Genomic DNA, 18,068 nt, shown 5'->3' with positions numbered 1-18,068 from the left:
ACCCTGTTCTGTTTTGGAATTCAGTTCCTGTGTAGCCAAGTTTACATTCTGTGTATTAGTGATATCTTATGATGTTTCTTTTTCTGTGTGACTTATTTCAGTTAGAATCATCGTACCTGAATCCACTCATTATGCTGCTACGGGCCTGATGACATAGATTTCATTGCTGAGTGATACTGCATTGTACGTAAGTACCACAAGTTCTTTATCCATTTTTCACTTTCTGTGATATTGAACTTGTACGGTAAACGAGGTTCTTGTAAACAGAGGCGTCCCAAACTTTGGGGTGGCTGTGCCTTTTTCATTTTAATTTCCCTAAGCTATAGGACCATAAGTGGCAGTGCCCTAGGCTCTGTTTCTTTGTTTTTTAGATGTTTCAGGAAACACCATACACTTCTCCCGAGTGTCTGTTGGCAATTTACATCCCGCCCATCAGCATAACAAGGCTCCCAGTTCTCCATGGCCTGTCCTGCCTTTCTGGATTTTACACTTTTTTCAGATGGCCCTTTTGACCGGGGGGAAGTGAGACTTCATTGTAGTGCAGATTTCCTTTGCAAGCTTGCTTGGTTGGCCAAAAAGGGCGTATGCGTTTTTTCCTGAATATATTCAGGAAAAAACGCATACGCACTTTTTGGCCAAGTGCATCATTGTGGACGTTCTGCCTCTTTTCCTATGCTTTCAATGCAATTCCAGTCTACCTCCTGAAATCGGTTTCCTGCAATTCTGCCCCTCTTTCAAGTCCTCTTGGCAGCCTTACTTCAGTCTATTTTTGGACGATAGCTGTCATTTATAACTCTGCAGGTTTGTGAATTACAGTGCCCCTGAGCTCCTTTCTTCAACTTGCTTTCTTGTGACCTGGCCGCAACACCGCAGGATGGCTTCAGGCCCTAATCTGGTTCCGGCACGGCACGCTGAGCCTTTGGTTATTTCCTCTTCCTGGTGGGAAATGAGAGTTAAATTTGCCCGTCCAGACACCTCCAGCTAGCCTCTCATTGGTTCTCGCTATTCCTGTTCATCTTCCGCAGAAATTGCAAACTGGGCCAAACAGGAGGTTAAAGGCGCTGACTCTCCAAGTGGGGAGAGTGTTAGTAAAGCGTCTGGAATGTTGCACCCGAGTACCAGGTGAGGAAAACTGAGACACATTTGAACACGTCTCCCGTTCACATGGTTGATCATACTTGGGTTCCACATGCATGTTTTAGCTGAAGGAAGAATACCTTAAACCTGGAGAGTTAAGACCCGTGGAATGGGTACCATGCAATATGACTTCAAAGGGTCTTCATTTGCTCACCGAACCTCTCCAATCCTATCACTGCTGCGTTTATGCCCCTGTACACATGCTTGATTCTCTTTCGGAGACTTAGCAATCCATAGCTTTTAAGATACTTACTAGTCAGGTACATTCTTAGGCGTTTAATATGCGGTGTTGAGTCCATTTCGTTGAGCAAGGAGTAGCTCTTGTCTATTCCATATTTGGCTTAAGGAACTTTATCTGTGCTCATTTCAATCTCTGGTTTTATGCAGCACCCCAAGTCACCTTTACCCTTAAGCAAGCATAAGTTGCTTTTCTAAATTTGAGACCCTGTTCTGTTCTGTAATTTAGTTCCTGTGTAGCCAAGTTTCCATTCCGTGTATTACTGATATCTTATGAAGTTTCTTTTTCTGTGTGACTTACTTCAGTTAGAATCATCATACCTGAATCCACTCATTGTGCTGCTAAGGGCCTGATGACATAGATTTCATTGCTGAGTGATATTGCTTTGTAAGTAAATACCACAACTTCTTTATCCATTTTTCACTTTCTGCGATGTTGAACTTGTACTGTAAACGAGGTTCTTGTAAACAGAGCCGTTCCAAACTTTGGGGTGGCTGTGTCTTTTTGATTTTAATTTCCCTAAGCTATAGGACCATAAGTGGAAGTGCCCTAGGTTCTGTTGCTTTGTTTTTTAGATGTTTCAGGAAACACCATACACTTCTCCCGAGTGGTTGCTGGCAATTTACATCCCGCCCATCAGCATAACAAGGCTCCCAGTTCTCCATGGCCTGTCCTGCCTTTCTGGATTTTACACTTTTTTCAGATGGCCCTTTTGACCGGGGGGAAGTGAGACTTCATTGTAGTGCAGATTTCCTTTGCAAGCTTGCTTGGTTGGCCAAAAAGGGCGTATGCGTTTTTTCCTGAATATATTCAGGAAAAAACGCATACGCCCTTTTTGGCCAAGTGCATCATTGTGGACGTTCTGCCTCTTTTCCTAATCTTTCAATGCAATTCCAGTCTACCTCCTGAAATCGGTTTCCTGCAATTCTGCCCCGCTTTCAAGTCCTCTTGGCAGCCTTACTTCAGTCTATTTTTGGATGATAGCTGTCATTTATAACTCTGCAGGTTTCTGAATTACAGTGCCCCTGAGCTCCTTTCTTCAACTCGCTTTCTTTTGAGCTGGCCGCAACACCGCAGGATGGCTTCAGGCCCTAATCTTGTTCCGGTACAGCACGCTTAGCCTTTGGTTATTTCCTCTTCCTGGTGGGAAATGAGAGTTAAATTTGCCCGTCCAGACACCTCCAGCTAGCCTCTCATTGGTTCTCGCTATTCCTGTTCATCTTCCGCAGAAATTGCAAACTGGGCCAAACAGGAGGTTAAAGGCACTGACTCTCCAAGTGGGGAGAGTGTTAGTAAAGCGTCTGGAATGTTGCACCCGAGTACCTGGGGAGGAAAACTGAGACATATTTGAACACGTCTCCCGTTCACATGGTTGATCATACTTGGGTTCCACATGCATGTTTTAGCTGAAGGAAGAATACCTTAAACCTGGAGAGTTGAGACCCGTGGAATGGGTACCATGCAATATGACTTCAAAGGGTCTTCATTTGCTCACCGAACCTCTCCAATCCTATCACTGCTGCGTTTATGCCCCTGTACACATGCTTGATTCTCTTTTGGAGACATAGCAATCCATAGGTTTTGCGATACTTACTAGTCAGGTACATTCTTAGGCGTTTAATATGCGGTGTTGAGTCCATTTCGTTGAGCAAGGAGTAGCTCTTGTCTATTCCATATTTGACTTAAGGAACTTTATCTGTGCTCATTTCAATCTCTGGTTTTATGCAGCACCCCAACTCACCTTTACCCTTAAGCAAGCATAAGTTGGTTTTCTAAATTTGAGACCCTGTTCTGTTCTGTAATTCAGTTCCTGTGTAGCCAAGTTTACATTCCGTGTATTACTAATATCTTATGATGTTTCTTTTTCTGTGTGACTTATTTCAGTTAGAATCATCATATCTGAATCCACTCATTGTGATGCTAAGGGCCTGATGACATAGATTTCATTGCTGAATGATATTGCTTTGTAAGTAAATACCACAACTTCTTTATCCATTTTTCACTTTCTGCGATGTTGAACTTGTACTGTAAACGAGGTTCTTGTAAACAGAGTCGTCCCAAACTTTGGGGTGGCTGTGTCTTTTTGATTTTAATTTCCCTAAGCTATAGGACCATAAGTGGCAGTGCCCTAGGCTCTGTTGCTTTGTTTTTTAGATGTTTCAGGAAACACCATACACTTCTCCCGAGTGGTTGTTGGCAATTTACATCCCGCCCATCAGCATAACAAGGCTCCCAGTTCTCCATGGCCTGTCCTGCCTTTCTGGATTTTACACTTTTTTCAGATGGCCCTTTTGACCGGGGGGAAGTGAGACTTCATTGTAGTGCAGATTTCCTTTGCAAGCTTGCTTGGTTGGCCAAAAAGGGCGTATGCGTTTTTTCCTGAATATATTCAGGAAAAAACGCATACGCCCTTTTTGGCCAAGTGCATCATTGTGGACGTTCTGCCTCTTTTCCTATGCTTTCAATGCAATTTCAGTCTACCTCCTGAAATCGGTTTCCTGCAATTCTGCCCCGCTTTCAAGTCCTCTTGGCAGCCTTACTTCAGTCTATTTTTGGACGATAGCTGTCATTTATAACTCTGCAGGTTTGTGAATTACAGTGCCCCTGAGCTCCTTTCTTCAACTCGCTTTCTTGTGACCTGGCCGCAACACCGCAGGATGGCTTCAGGCCCTAATCTGGTTCCGGCCCGGCATGCTGAGCCTTTGGTTAATTCCTCTTCCTGGTGGGAAATGAGAGTTAAATTTGCCCGTCCAGACACCTCCAGCTAGCCTCTCATTGGTTCTCACTATTCCTGTTCATCTTCCGCAGAAATTGCAAACTGGGCCAAACAGGAGGTTAAAGGGACTGACTCTCCAAGTGGGGAGAGTGTTAGTAAAGCGTCTGGAATGTTGCACCCGAGTACCAGGGGAGGAAAACTGAGACATATTTGAACACGTCTCCCGATCACATGGTTCATCATACTCTAGGTTCCACATGCATGTTTTAGCTGAAGGAAGAATACCTTAAACCTGGGTAGTTGAAACCCTTGGAATGGGTACCATGCAATATGACTTCAAAGGGTCTTCATTTGCTCACCGAACCTCTCCAATCCTATCACTGCTGCGTTTATGCCCCTGTACACATGCTTGATTCTCTTTCGGAGACATAGCAATCCATAGGTTTTAAGATACTTACAAGTCAGGTACATTCTTAGGCGTTTAATATGCGGTGTTGAGTCCATTTCGTTGAGCAAGGAGTAGCTCTTGTCTATTCCATATTTGGCTTAAGGAACTTTATCTGTGCTCATTTCAATCTCTGGTTTTATGCAGCACCCCAACTCACCTTTCCCCTTAAGCAAGCATAAGTTGGTTTTCTAAATTTGAGAACCTGTTCTGTTTTGGAATTCAGTTCCTGTGTAGCCAAGTTTACATTCCGTGTATTAGTGATATCTTATGATGTTTCTTTTTCTGTGTGACTTATTTCAGTTAGAATCATCGTACCTGAATCTACTCATTATGCTGCTACGGGCCTGATGACATAGATTTCATTGCTGAGTGATACTGCATTGTACGTAAGTACCACAAGTTCTTTATCCATTTTTCACTTTCTGCGATGTTGAAATTGTACTGTAAACGAGGTTCTTGTAAACAGAGGCGTCCGAAACTTTGGGGTGGCTGTGTCTTTTTGATTTTAATTTCCCTAAGCTATAGGACCATAAGTGGAAGTGCCCTAGGCTCTGTTGCTTTGTTTTTTAGATGTTTCAGGAAACACCATACACTTCTCCCGAGTGTCTGTTGGCAATTTACATCCCGCCCTTCAACATAACAAGGCTCCCAGTTCTCCATGGCCTGTTGCCTTTCTGGATTTTACACTTTTTTCAGATGGCCCTTTTGACCGGGGGGAAGTGAGACTTCATTGTAGTGCAGATTTCCTTTGCAAGCTTGCTTGGTTGGCCAAAAAGGGCGTATGCATTTTTTCCTGAATATATTCAGGAAAAAACGCATACGCCCTTTTTGGCCAAGTGCATCATTGTGGACGTTCTGCCTCTTTTCCTATGCTTTCAATGCAATTCCAGTCTACCTCCTGAAATCGGTTTCCTGCAATTCTGCCCCGCTTTCAAGTCCTCTTGGCAGCCTTACTTCAGTCTATTTTTGGACGATAGCTGTCATTTATAACTCTGCAGGTTTGTGAATTACAGTGCCCCTGAGCTCCTTTCTTCAACTCGCTTTCTTTTGAGCTGGCCGCAATACCGCAGGATGGCTTCAGGCCCTAATCTGGTTCCGGCCCGGCATGCTGAGCCTTTGGTTAATTCCTCTTCCTGGTGGGAAATGAGAGTTAAATTTGCCCGTCCAGACACCTCCAGCTAGCCTCTCATTGGTTCTCACTATTCCTGTTCATCTTCCGCAGAAATTGCAAACTGGGCCAAACAGGAGGTTAAAGGGACTGACTCTCCAAGTGGGGAGAGTGTTAGTAAAGCGTCTGGAATGTTGCACCCGAGTACCAGGGGAGGAAAACTGAGACATATTTGAACACGTCTCCCGATCACATGGTTCATCATACTCTGGGTTCCACATGCATGTTTTAGGTGAAGGAAGAATACCTAAAACCTGGGTAGTTGAAACCCGTGGAATGGGTACCATGCAATATGACTTCAAAGGGTCTTCATTTGCTCACCGAACCTCTCCAATCCTATCACTGCTGCGTTTATGCCCCTGTACACATGCTTGATTCTCTTTCGGAGACATAGCAATCCATAGGTTTTAAGATACTTACTAGTCAGGTACATTCTTAGGCGTTTAATATGCGGTGTTGAGTCCATTTCGTTGAGCAAGGAGTAGCTCTTGTCTATTCCATATTTGGCTTAAGGAACTTTATCTGTGCTCATTTCAATCTCTGGTTTTATGCAGCACCCCAACTCACCTTTCCCCTTAAGCAAGCATAAGTTGGTTTTCTAAATTTGAGAACCTGTTCTGTTTTGGAATTCAGTTCCTGTGTAGCCAAGTTTACATTCCGTGTATTAGTGATATCTTATGATGTTTCTTTTTCTGTGTGAATTATTTCAGTTAGAATCATCGTACCTGAATCCACTCATTATGCTGCTACGGGCCTGATGACATAGATTTCATTGCTGAGTGATACTGCATTGTACGTAAGTACCACAAGTTCTTTATCCATTTTTCACTTTCTGTGATATTGAACTTGTACGGTAAACGAGGTTCTTGTAAACAGAGGCGTCCCAAACTTTGAGGTGGCTGTGTCTTTTTGATTTTAATTTCCCTAAGCTATAGGACCATAAGTGGAAGTGCCCTAGGCTCTGTTGCTTTGTTTTTTAGATGTTTCAGGAAACACCATACACTTCTCCCGAGTGGTTGTTGGCAATTTACATCCCGCCCATCAGCATAACAAGGCTCCCAGTTCTCCATGGCCTGTCCTGCCTTTCTGGATTTTACACATTTTTCAGATGGCCCTTTTGACCGGGGGGAAGTGAGACTTCATTGTAGTGCACATTTCCTTTGCAAGCTTGCTTGGTTGGCCAAAAAGGGCGTATGCGTTTTTTCCTGAATATATTCAGGAAAAAACGCATACGCCCTTTTTGGCGAAGTGCATCATTGTGGACGTTCTGCCTCTTTTCCTATGCTTTCAATGCAATTCCAGTCTACCTCCTGAAATTGGTTTCCTGCAATTCTGCCCGGCTTTCAAGTCCACTTGGCAGCCTTACTTCAGTCTATTTTTGGACGATAGCTGTCATTTATAACTCTGCAGGTTTCTGAATTACAGTGCCCCTGAGCTCCTTTCTTCAACTAGCTTTCTTTTGAGCTGGCCGCAACACCGCAGGATGACTTCAGGCCCTAATCTGGCTCCGGTACGGCACGCTGAGCCTTTGGTTATTTCCTCTTCCTGGTGGGAAATGAGAGTTAAATTTGCCCATCCAGACACCTCCAGCTAGCCTTTCATTGGTTCTCGCTATTCCTGTTCATCTTCCGCAGAAATTGCAAACTGGGCCAAACAGGAGGTTAAAGGCGCTGACTCTCCAAGTGGGGAGAGTGTTAGTAAAGCGTCTGGAATGTTGCACCCGAGTACCAGGGGAGGAAAACTGAGACATATTTGAACACGTCTCCCGTTCACATGGTTGATCATACTTGGGTTCCACATGCATGTTTTAGCTGAAGGAAGAATACCTTAAACCTGGAGAGTTGAGACCCGTGTAATGGGTACCATGCAATATGACTTCAAAGGGTCTTCATTTGCTCACCGAACCTCTCCAATCCTATCACTGCTGCGTCTATGCCCCTGTACACATGCTTGATTCTCTTTTGGAGACATAGCAATCCATAGGTTTTACGATACTTACTAGTCAGGTACATTCTTAGGCGTTTAATATGCGGTGTTGAGTCCATTTCGTTGAGCAAGGAGTAGCTCTTGTCTATTCCATATTTGACTTAAGGAACTTTATCTGTGCTCATTTCAATCTCTGGTTTTATGCAGCACCCCAACTCACCTTTACCCTTAAGCAAGCATAAGTTGTTTTTCTAAATTTGAGACCCTGTTCTGTTCTGTAATTCAGTTCCTGTGTAGCCAAGTTTACATTCCGTGTATTACTGATATCTTATGATGTTTCTTTTTCTGTGTGACTTATTTCAGTTAGAATCATCATACCTGAATCCACTCATTGTGATGCTAAGGGCCTGATGACATAGATTTCATTGCTGAGTGATATTGCTTTGTAAGTAAATACCACAACTTCTTTATCCATTTTTCACTTTCTGCGATGTTGAACTTGTACTGTAAACGAGGTTCTTGTAAACAGAGGCGTCCCAAACTTTGGGGTGGCTGTGTCTTTTTGATTTTAATTTCCCTAAGCTATAGGACCATAAGTGGCAGTGCCCTAGGCTCTGTTGCTTTGTTTTTTAGATGTTTCAGGAAACACCATACACTTCTCCCGAGTGGTTGTTGGCAATTTACATCCCGCCCATCAGCATAACAAGGCTCCCAGTTCTCCATGGCCTGTCCTGCCTTTCTGGATTTTACACTTTTTTCAGATGGCCCTTTTGACCGGGGGGAAGTGAGACTTCATTGTAGTGCAGATTTCCTTTGCAAGCTTGCTTGGTTGGCCAAAAAGGGCGTATGCGTTTTTTCCTGAATATATTCAGGAAAAAACGCATACGCCCTTTTTGGCCAAGTGCATCATTGTGGACGTTCTGCCTCTTTTCCTATGCTTTCAGTGCAATTCCAGTCTACCTCCTGAAATCGGTTTCCTGCAATTCTGCCCCGCTTTCAAGTCCTCTTGGCAGCCTTACTTCAGTCTATTTTTGGACGATAGCTGTCATTTATAACTCTGCAGGTTTGTGAATTACAGTGCCCCTGAGCTCCTTTCTTCAACTCGCTTTCTTTTGAGCTGGCCGCAACACCGCAGGATGGCTTCAGGCCCTAATCTGGTTCCGGCCCGGCATGCTGAGCCTTTGGTTAATTCCTCTTCCTGGTGGGAAATGAGAGTTAAATTTGCCCGTCCAGACACCTCCAGCTAGTCTCTCATTGGTTCTCGCTATTCCTGTTCATCTTCCGCAGAAATTGCAAACTGGGCCAAACATGAGGTTAAAGGGACTGACTCTCCAAGTGGGGAGAGTGTTAGTAAAGCGTGTGGAATGTTGCACCCGAGTACCAGGGTACGAAAACTGAGACATATTTGAACACGTCTCCCGATCACATGGTTGATCATACTCTGGGTTCCACATGCATGTTTTAGCTGAAGAAAGAATACCTTAAACCTGGAGAGTTGAGACCCTTGGAATGGGTACCATGCAATATGACTTCAAAGGGTCTTCATTTGCTCACCGAACCTCTCCAATCCTATCACTGCTGCGTTTATGCCCCTGTACACATGCTTGATTCTCTTTCGGAGACATAGCAATCCATAGGTTTTAAGATACTTACTAGTCAGGTACATTCTTAGGCGTTTAATATGCTGTGTTGAGTCCATTTCGTTGAGCAAGGAGTAGCTCTTGTCTATTCCATATTTGGCTTAAGGAACTTTATCTGTGCTCATTTCAATCTCTGGTTTTATGCAGCACCCCAACTCACCTTTCCCCTTAAGCAAGCATAAGTTGGTTTTCTAAATTTGAGACCCTGTTCTGTTTTGGAATGCAGTTCCTGTGTAGCCAAGTTTACATTCCGTGTATTAGTGATATCTTATGATGTTTCTTTTTCTGTGTGACTTATTTCAGTTAGAATCATCGTACCTGAATCCACTCATTATGCTGTTACGGGCCTGATGACATAGATTTCATTGCTGAGTGATACTGCATTGTACGTAAGTACCACAAGTTCTTTATCCATTTTTCACTTTCTGTGATATTGAACTTGTACGGTAAACGAGGTTCTTGTAAACGGAGGCGTCCCAAACTTTGGGGTGGCTGTGTCTTTTTGATTTTAATTTCCCTAAGCTATAGGACCATAAGTGGAAGTGCCCTAGGCTCTGTTGCTTTGTTTTTTAGATGTTTCAGGAAACACCATACACTTCTCCCGAGTGGTTGTTGGCAATTTACATCCCGCCCATCAGCATAACAAGGCTCCCAGTTCTCCATGGCCTGTCCTGCCTTTCTGGATTTTACACTTTTTTCAGATGGCCCTTTTGACCGGGCGGAAGTGAGACTTCATTGTAGTGCAGATTTCCTTTGCAAGCTTGCTTGGTTGGCCAAAAAGGGCGTATGCGTTTTTTCCTGAATATATTCAGGAAAAAACGCATACGCCCTTTTTGGCCAAGTGCATCATTGTGGACGTTCTGCCTCTTTTCCTATGCTTTCAATGCAATTCCAGTCTACCTCCTGAAATCGGTTTCCTGCAATTCTGCCCCGCTTTCAAGTCCTCTTGGCAGCCTTACTTCAGTCTATTTTTGGACGATAGCTGTCATTTATAACTCTGCAGGTTTGTGAATTACAGTGCCCCTGAGCTCGTTTCTTCAACTCGCTTTCTTGTGACCTGGCCGCAACACCGCAATATGGCTTCAGGCCCTAATATGGTTCCGGCACGGCACGCTGAGCCTTTGGTTAATTCCTCTTCCTGGTGGGAAATGAGAGTTAAATTTGCCCGTCCAGACACCTCCAGCTAGTCTCTCATTGGTTCTCGCTATTCCTGTTCATCTTCCGCAGAAATTGCAAACTGGGCCAAACAGGAGGTTAAAGGCGCTGACTCTCCAAGTGGGGAGAGTGTTAGTAAAGCGTCTGGAATGTTACACCCGAGTACCAGGGGAGGAGAACTGAGACATATTTGAACACGTCTCCCGTTCACATGGTTGATCATACTTGGGTTCCACATGCATGTTTTAGCTGAAGGAAGAATACCTTAAACCTGGAGAGTTGAGACCCGTGGAATGGGTACCATGCAATATGACTTCAAAGGGTCTTCATTTGCTCACCGAACCTCTCCAATCCTATCACTGCTGCGTTTATGCCCCTGTACACATGCTTGATTCTCTTTCGGAGACTTAGCAATCCATAGGTTTTACGATACTTACTAGTCAGGTACATTCTTAGGCGTTTAATATGCGGTGTTGAGTCCATTTCGTTGAGCAAGGAGTAGCTCTTGTCTATTCCATATTTGACTTAAGGAACTTTATCTGTGCTCATTTCAATCTCTGGTTTTATGCAGCACCCCAACTCACCTTTACCCTTAAGCAAGCATAAGTTGGTTTTCTAAATTTGAGACCCTGTTCTGTTCTGTAATTCAGTTCCTGTGTAGCCAAGTTTCCATTCCGTGTATTACTGATATCTTATGAAGTTTCTTTTTCTGTGTGACTTATTTCAGTTAGAATCATCATACCTGAATCCACTCATTGTGCTGCTAAGGGCCTGATGACACAGATTTCATTGCTGAGTGATATTGCTTTGTAAGTAAATACCACAACTTCTTTATCCATTTTTCACTTTCTGCGATGTTGAACTTGTACTGTAAACGAGGTTCTTGTAAACAGAGCCGTTCCAAACTTTGGGGTGGCTGTGTCTTTTTGATTTTAATTTCCCTAATGTATAGGACCATAAGTGGAAGTGCCCTAGGTTCTGTTGCTTTGTTTTTTAGATGTTTCAGGAAACACCATACACTTCTCCCGAGTGGTTGTTGGCAATTTACATCCCGCCCATCAGCATAACAAGGCTCCCAGTTCTCCATGGCCTGTCCTGCCTTTCTGGATTTTACACTTTTTTCAGATGGCCCTTTTGACCGGGGGGAAGTGAGACTTCATTGTAGTGCACATTTCCTTTGCAAGCTTGCTTGGTTGGCCAAAAAGTGCGTATACGTTTTTTCCTGAATATATTCAGGAAAAAACGCATACGCCCTTTTTGGCCAAGTGCATCATTGTGGACGTTCTGCCTCTTTTCCTATGCTTTCAATGCAATTTCAGTCTACCTCCTGAAATCGGTTTCCTGCAATTCTGACCCGCTTTCAAGTCCTCTTGGCAGCCTTACTTCAGTATATTTTTGGACGATAGCTGTCATTTATAACTCTGCAGGTTTGTGAATTACAGTGCCCCTGAGCTCCTTTCTTCAACTCGCTTTCTTGTGACCTGGCCGCAACACCGCAGGATGGCTTCAGGCCCTAATCTGGTTCCGGCCCGGCATGCTGAGCCTTTGGTTAATTCCTCTTCCCGGTGGGAAATGAGAGTTAAATTTGCCCGTTCACACACCTCCAGCTAGTCTCTCATTGGTTCTCGCTATTCCTGTTCATCTTCCGCAGAAATTGCAAACTGGGCCAAATAGGAGGTTAAAGGGACTGACTCTCCAAGTCGGGAGAGTGTTAGTAAAGCGTCTGGAATGTTGCACCTGAGTACCAGGGGAGGAAAACTGAGACATATTTGAACACGTCTCCCGTTCACATGGTTGATCATACTCTGGGTTCCACATGCATGTTTTAGCTGAAGGAAGAATACCTTAAACCTGGAGAGTTGAGACCCGTGGAATGGGTACCATGCAATATGACTTCAAAGGGTCTTCATTTGCTCACCGAACCTCTCCAATCCTATCACTGCTGCGTTTATGCCCCTGTACACACGCTTGATTCTCTTTTGGAGACATAGCAATCCATAGGTTTTAAGATACTTACTATTCAGGTACATTCTTAGGCGTTTAATATGGGGTGTTGAGTCCATTTCGTTGAGCAAGGAGTAGCTCTTGTCTATTCCATATTTGGCTTAAGGAACTTTATCTGTGCTCATTTCAATCTCTGGTTTTATGCAGCACCCCAACTCACCTTTCCCCTTAAGCAAGCATAAGTTGGTTTTCTAAATTTGAGACCCTGTTCTGTTTTGGAATGCAGTTCCTGTGTAGCCAAGTTTACATTCCGTGTATTAGTGATATCTTATGATGTTTCTTTTTCTGTGTGACTTATTTCAGTTAGAATCATCGTACCTGAATCCACTCATTGTGCTGCTACGGGCCTGATGACATAGATTTCATTGCTGAGTGATACTGCATTGTACGTAAGTACCACAAGTTCTTTATCCATTTTTCACTTTCTGTGATATTGAACTTGTACGGTAAAAGAGGTTCTTGTAAACGGAGGCGTCCCAAACTTTGGGGTGGCTGTGTCTTTTTGATTTAATTTCCCTAAGCTATAGGACCATAAGTGAAAGTGCCCTAGGCTCTGTTGCTTTGTTTTTTAGATGTTTCAGGAAACACTATACACTTCTCCGGAGTGGTTGTTGGCAATTTACGTCCCGCCCATCAGCATAACAAGGCTCCCAGTTCTCCATGGCCTGTCCTGCCTTTCTGGAATTTACACTTTTTTCAGATGGCCCTTTTGACCGGGGGGAAGTGAGACTTCATTGTAGTGCAGATTTCCTTTGCAAGCTTGCTTGGTTGGCCAAAAAGGGCGTATGCGTTTTTTCCTGAATATATTCAGGAAAAAACGCATACGCCCTTTTTGGCCAAGTGCATCATTGTGGACGTTCTGCCTCTTTTCCTATGCTTTCAATGCAATTCCAGTCTACCTCCTGAAATCGGTTTCCTGCAATTCTGCCCCGCTTTCAAGTCCTCTTGGCAGCCTTACTTCAGTCTATTTTTGGACGATAGCTGTCATTTATAACTCTGCAGGTTTGTGAATTACAGTGCCCCTGAGCTCCTTTCTTCAACTCGCTTTCTTGTGACCTGGCCGCAACACCGCAGGATGGCTTCAGGACCTAATCTGGTTCCGGCATGGCACGCTGAGCCTTTGGTTAATTCCTCTTCCTGGTGGGAAATGAGAGTTAAATTTGCCCGTCCAGACACCTCCAGCTAGTCTCTCATTGGTTCTCGCTATTCCTGTTCATCTTCCGCAGAAATTGCAAACTGGGCCAAACAGGAGGTTAAAGGCGCTGACTCTCCAAGTGGGGAGAGTGTTAGTAAAGCGTCTGGAATGTTACACCCGAGTACCAGGGGAGGAGAACTGAGACATATTTGAACACGTCTCCCGTTCACATGGTTGATCATACTTGGGTTCCACATGCATGTTTTAGCTGAAGGAAGAATACCTTAAACCTGGAGAGTTGAGACCCGTGGAATGGGTACCATGCAATATGACTTCAAAGGGTCTTCATTTGCTCACCGAACCTCTCCAATCCTATCACTGCTGCGTTTATGCCCCTGTACACATGCTTGATTCTCTTTCGGAGACTTAGCAATCCATAGGTTTTACGATACTTACTAGTCAGGTACATTCTTAGGCGTTTAATATGCGGTGTTGAGTCCATTTCGTTGAGCAAGGAGTAGCTCTTGTCTATTCCATATTTGACTTAAGGAACTTTATCTGTGCTCATTTCAATCTCTGGTTTTATGCAGCACCCCAACTCACCTTTACCCTTAAGCAAGCATAAGTTGGTTTTCTAAATTTGAGACCCTGTTCTGTTCTGTAATTCAGTTCCTGTGTAGCCAAGTTTACATTCCGTGTATTACTGATATCTTATGAAGTTTCTTTTTCTGTGTGACTTATTTCAGTTAGAATCATCATACCTGAATCCACTCATTGTGCTGCTAAGGGCCTGATGACACAGATTTCATTGCTGAGTGATATTGCTTTGTAAGTAAATACCACAACTTCTTTATCCATTTTTCACTTTCTGCGATGTTGAACTTGTACTGTAAACGAGGTTCTTGTAAACAGAGCCGTTCCAAACTTTGGGGTGGCTGTGTCTTTTTGATTTTAATTTCCCTAATGTATAGGACCATAAGTGGAAGTGCCCTAGGTTCTGTTGCTTTGTTTTTTAGATGTTTCAGGAAACACCATACACTTCTCCCGAGTGGTTGTTGGCAATTTACATCCCGCCCATCAGCATAACAAGGCTCCCAGTTCTCCATGGCCTGTCCTGCCTTTCTGGATTTTACACTTTTTTCAGATGGCCCTTTTGACCGGGGGGAAGTGAGACTTCATTGTAGTGCACATTTCCTTTGCAAGCTTGCTTGGTTGGCCAAAAAGTGCGTATACGTTTTTTCCTGAATATATTCAGGAAAAAACGCATACGCCCTTTTTGGCCAAGTGCATCATTGTGGACGTTCTGCCTCTTTTCCTATGCTTTCAATGCAATTTCAGTCTACCTCCTGAAATCGGTTTCCTGCAATTCTGACCCGCTTTCAAGTCCTCTTGGCAGCCTTACTTCAGTATATTTTTGGACGATAGCTGTCATTTATAACTCTGCAGGTTTGTGAATTACAGTGCCCCTGAGCTCCTTTCTTCAACTCGCTTTCTTGTGACCTGGCCGCAACACCGCAGGATGGCTTCAGGCCCTAATCTGGTTCCGGCCCGGCATGCTGAGCCTTTGGTTAATTCCTCTTCCCGGTGGGAAATGAGAGTTAAATTTGCCCGTTCACACACCTCCAGCTAGTCTCTCATTGGTTCTCGCTATTCCTGTTCATCTTCCGCAGAAATTGCAAACTGGGCCAAATAGGAGGTTAAAGGGACTGACTCTCCAAGTCGGGAGAGTGTTAGTAAAGCGTCTGGAATGTTGCACCTGAGTACCAGGGGAGGAAAACTGAGACATATTTGAACACGTCTCCCGTTCACATGGTTGATCATACTCTGGGTTCCACATGCATGTTTTAGCTGAAGGAAGAATACCTTAAACCTGGAGAGTTGAGACCCGTGGAATGGGTACCATGCAATATGACTTCAAAGGGTCTTCATTTGCTCACCGAACCTCTCCAATCCTATCACTGCTGCGTTTATGCCCCTGTACACACGCTTGATTCTCTTTTGGAGACATAGCAATCCATAGGTTTTAAGATACTTACTAGTCAGGTACATTCTTAGGCGTTTAATATGGGGTGTTGAGTCCATTTCGTTGAGCAAGGAGTAGCTCTTGTCTATTCCATATTTGGCTTAAGGAACTTTATCTGTGCTCATTTCAATCTCTGGTTTTATGCAGCACCCCAACTCACCTTTCCCCTTAAGCAAGCATAAGTTGGTTTTCTAAATTTGAGACCCTGTTCTGTTTTGGAATGCAGTTCCTGTGTAGCCAAGTTTACATTCCGTGTATTAGTGATATCTTATGATGTTTCTTTTTCTGTGTGACTTATTTCAGTTAGAATCATCGTACCTGAATCCACTCATTGTGCTGCTACGGGCCTGATGACATAGATTTCATTGCTGAGTGATACTGCATTGTACGTAAGTACCACAAGTTCTTTATCCATTTTTCACTTTCTGTGATATTGAACTTGTACGGTAAAAGAGGTTCTTGTAAACGGAGGCGTCCCAAACTTTGGGGTGGCTGTGTCTTTTTGATTTAATTTCCCTAAGCTATAGGACCATAAGTGAAAGTGCCCTAGGCTCTGTTGCTTTGTTTTTTAGATGTTTCAGGAAACACTATACACTTCTCCGGAGTGGTTGTTGGCAATTTACGTCCCGCCCATCAGCATAACAAGGCTCCCAGTTCTCCATGGCCTGTCCTGCCTTTCTGGAATTTACACTTTTTTCAGATGGCCCTTTTGACCGGGGGGAAGTGAGACTTCATTGTAGTGCAGATTTCCTTTGCAAGCTTGCTTGGTTGGCCAAAAAGGGCGTATGCGTTTTTTCCTGAATATATTCAGGAAAAAACGCATACGCCCTTTTTGGCCAAGTGCATCATTGTGGACGTTCTGCCTCTTTTCCTATGCTTTCAATGCAATTCCAGTCTACCTCCTGAAATCGGTTTCCTGCAATTCTGCCCCGCTTTCAAGTCCTCTTGGCAGCCTTACTTCAGTCTATTTTTGGACGATAGCTGTCATTTATAACTCTGCAGGTTTGTGAATTACAGTGCCCCTGAGCTCCTTTCTTCAACTCGCTTTCTTGTGACCTGGCCGCAACACCGCAGGATGGCTTCAGGACCTAATCTGGTTCCGGCATGGCACGCTGAGTCTTTGGTTATTTCCTCTTCCTGGTGGGAAATGAGAGTTAAATTTGCCCGTCCACACACCTCCAGCTAGTCTCTCATTGGTTCTCGCTATTCCTGTTCATCTTCCGCAGAAATTGCAAACTGGGCCAAACAGGAAGTTAAAGGCGCTGACTCTCCAAGTGGGGAGAGTGTTAGTAAAGCGTCTGGAATGTTGCACCCGAGTACCAGGGTACGAAAACTGAGACATATTTGAACACGTCTCCCGTTCACATGGTTGATCATACTTGGGTTCCACATGCATGTTTTAGCTGAAGGAAGAATACCTTAAACCTGGAGAGTTAAGACCGTGGAATGGGTACCATGCAATATGACTTCAAAGGGTCTTCATTTGCTCACCGAACCTCTCCAATCCTATCACTGCTGCGTTTATGCCCCTGTACACATGCTTGATTCTCTTTCGGAGACATAGCAATCCATAGGTTTTAAGATACTTACTAGTCAGGTACATTCTTAGGCGTTTAATATGCGATGTTGAGTCCATTTCGTTGAGCAAGGAGTAGCTCTTGTCTATTCCATATTTGACTTAAGGAACTTTATCTGTGCTCATTTCAATCTCTGGTTTTATGCAGCACCCCAACTCACCTTTACCCTTAAGCAAGCATAAGTTGGTTTTCTAAATTTGAGACCCTGTTCTGTTCTGTAATTCAGTTCCTGTGTAGCCAAGTTTACATTCCGTGTATTACTGATATCTTACGATGTTTCTTTTTCTGTGTGACTTATTTCAGTTAGAATCATCATACCTGAATCCACTCATTGTGATGCTAAGGGCCTGATGACATAGATTTCATTGCTGAGTGATATTGCTTTGTAAGTAAATACCACAACTTCTTTATCCATTTTTCACTTTCTGCGATGTTGAACTTGTACTGTAAACGAGGTTCTTGTAAACAGAGGCGTCCCAAACTTTGGGGTGGCTGTGTCTTTTTGATTTTAATTTCCCTAAGCTATAGGACCATAAGTGGAAGTGCCCTAGGTTCTGTTGCTTTGTTTTTTAGATGTTTCAGGAAACACCATACACTTCTCCCGAGTGGTTGTTGGCAATTTACATCCCGCCCATCAGCATAACAAGGCTCCCAGTTCTCCATGGCCTGTCCTGCCTTTCTGGATTTTACACTTTTTTCAGATGGCCCTTTTGACCGGGGGGAAGTGAGACTTCATTGTAGTGCAGATTTCCTTTGCAAGCTTGCTTGGTTGGCCAAAAAGGGCGTATGCGTTTTTCCTGAATATATTCAGGAAAAAACGCATACGCCCTTTTTGGCCAAGTGCATCATTGTGGACGTTCTGCCTCTTTTCCTATGCTTTCAATGCAATTCCAGTCTACCT

The 18,068-nt window shown here is 43.8% G+C and overlaps 1 long non-coding RNA gene across 5 annotated transcripts in view; it reads left to right on the top strand.

Annotated features, from left to right (window-relative positions):
- The window catches only part of LOC307181492, a 2,017,432-nt gene that overhangs the window by 1,839,117 nt on the left and 160,247 nt on the right, over positions 1-18,068 (top strand). The window contains exon 8 of one of the 5 annotated variants that reach the window (XR_013826908.1): positions 12,740-12,824. The exons of the other annotated variants lie outside the window; for them this stretch is intronic. This is a non-coding gene — a long non-coding RNA (uncharacterized lncRNA). Of the gene's footprint in view, positions 1-12,739; positions 12,825-18,068 lie in introns of those variants that run through there. 5 annotated transcript variants of the gene reach the window in all.

Source organism: Stenella coeruleoalba (assembly GCF_951394435.1).
Source record: "Stenella coeruleoalba genome assembly, contig: scaffold_58, whole genome shotgun sequence".
Classification (NCBI taxonomy): Eukaryota; Metazoa; Chordata; class Mammalia; order Artiodactyla; family Delphinidae; genus Stenella; species Stenella coeruleoalba.
Note: the sequence above shows the minus strand (reverse complement) of the source record. Positions and strands in the feature narration are given on the sequence as shown.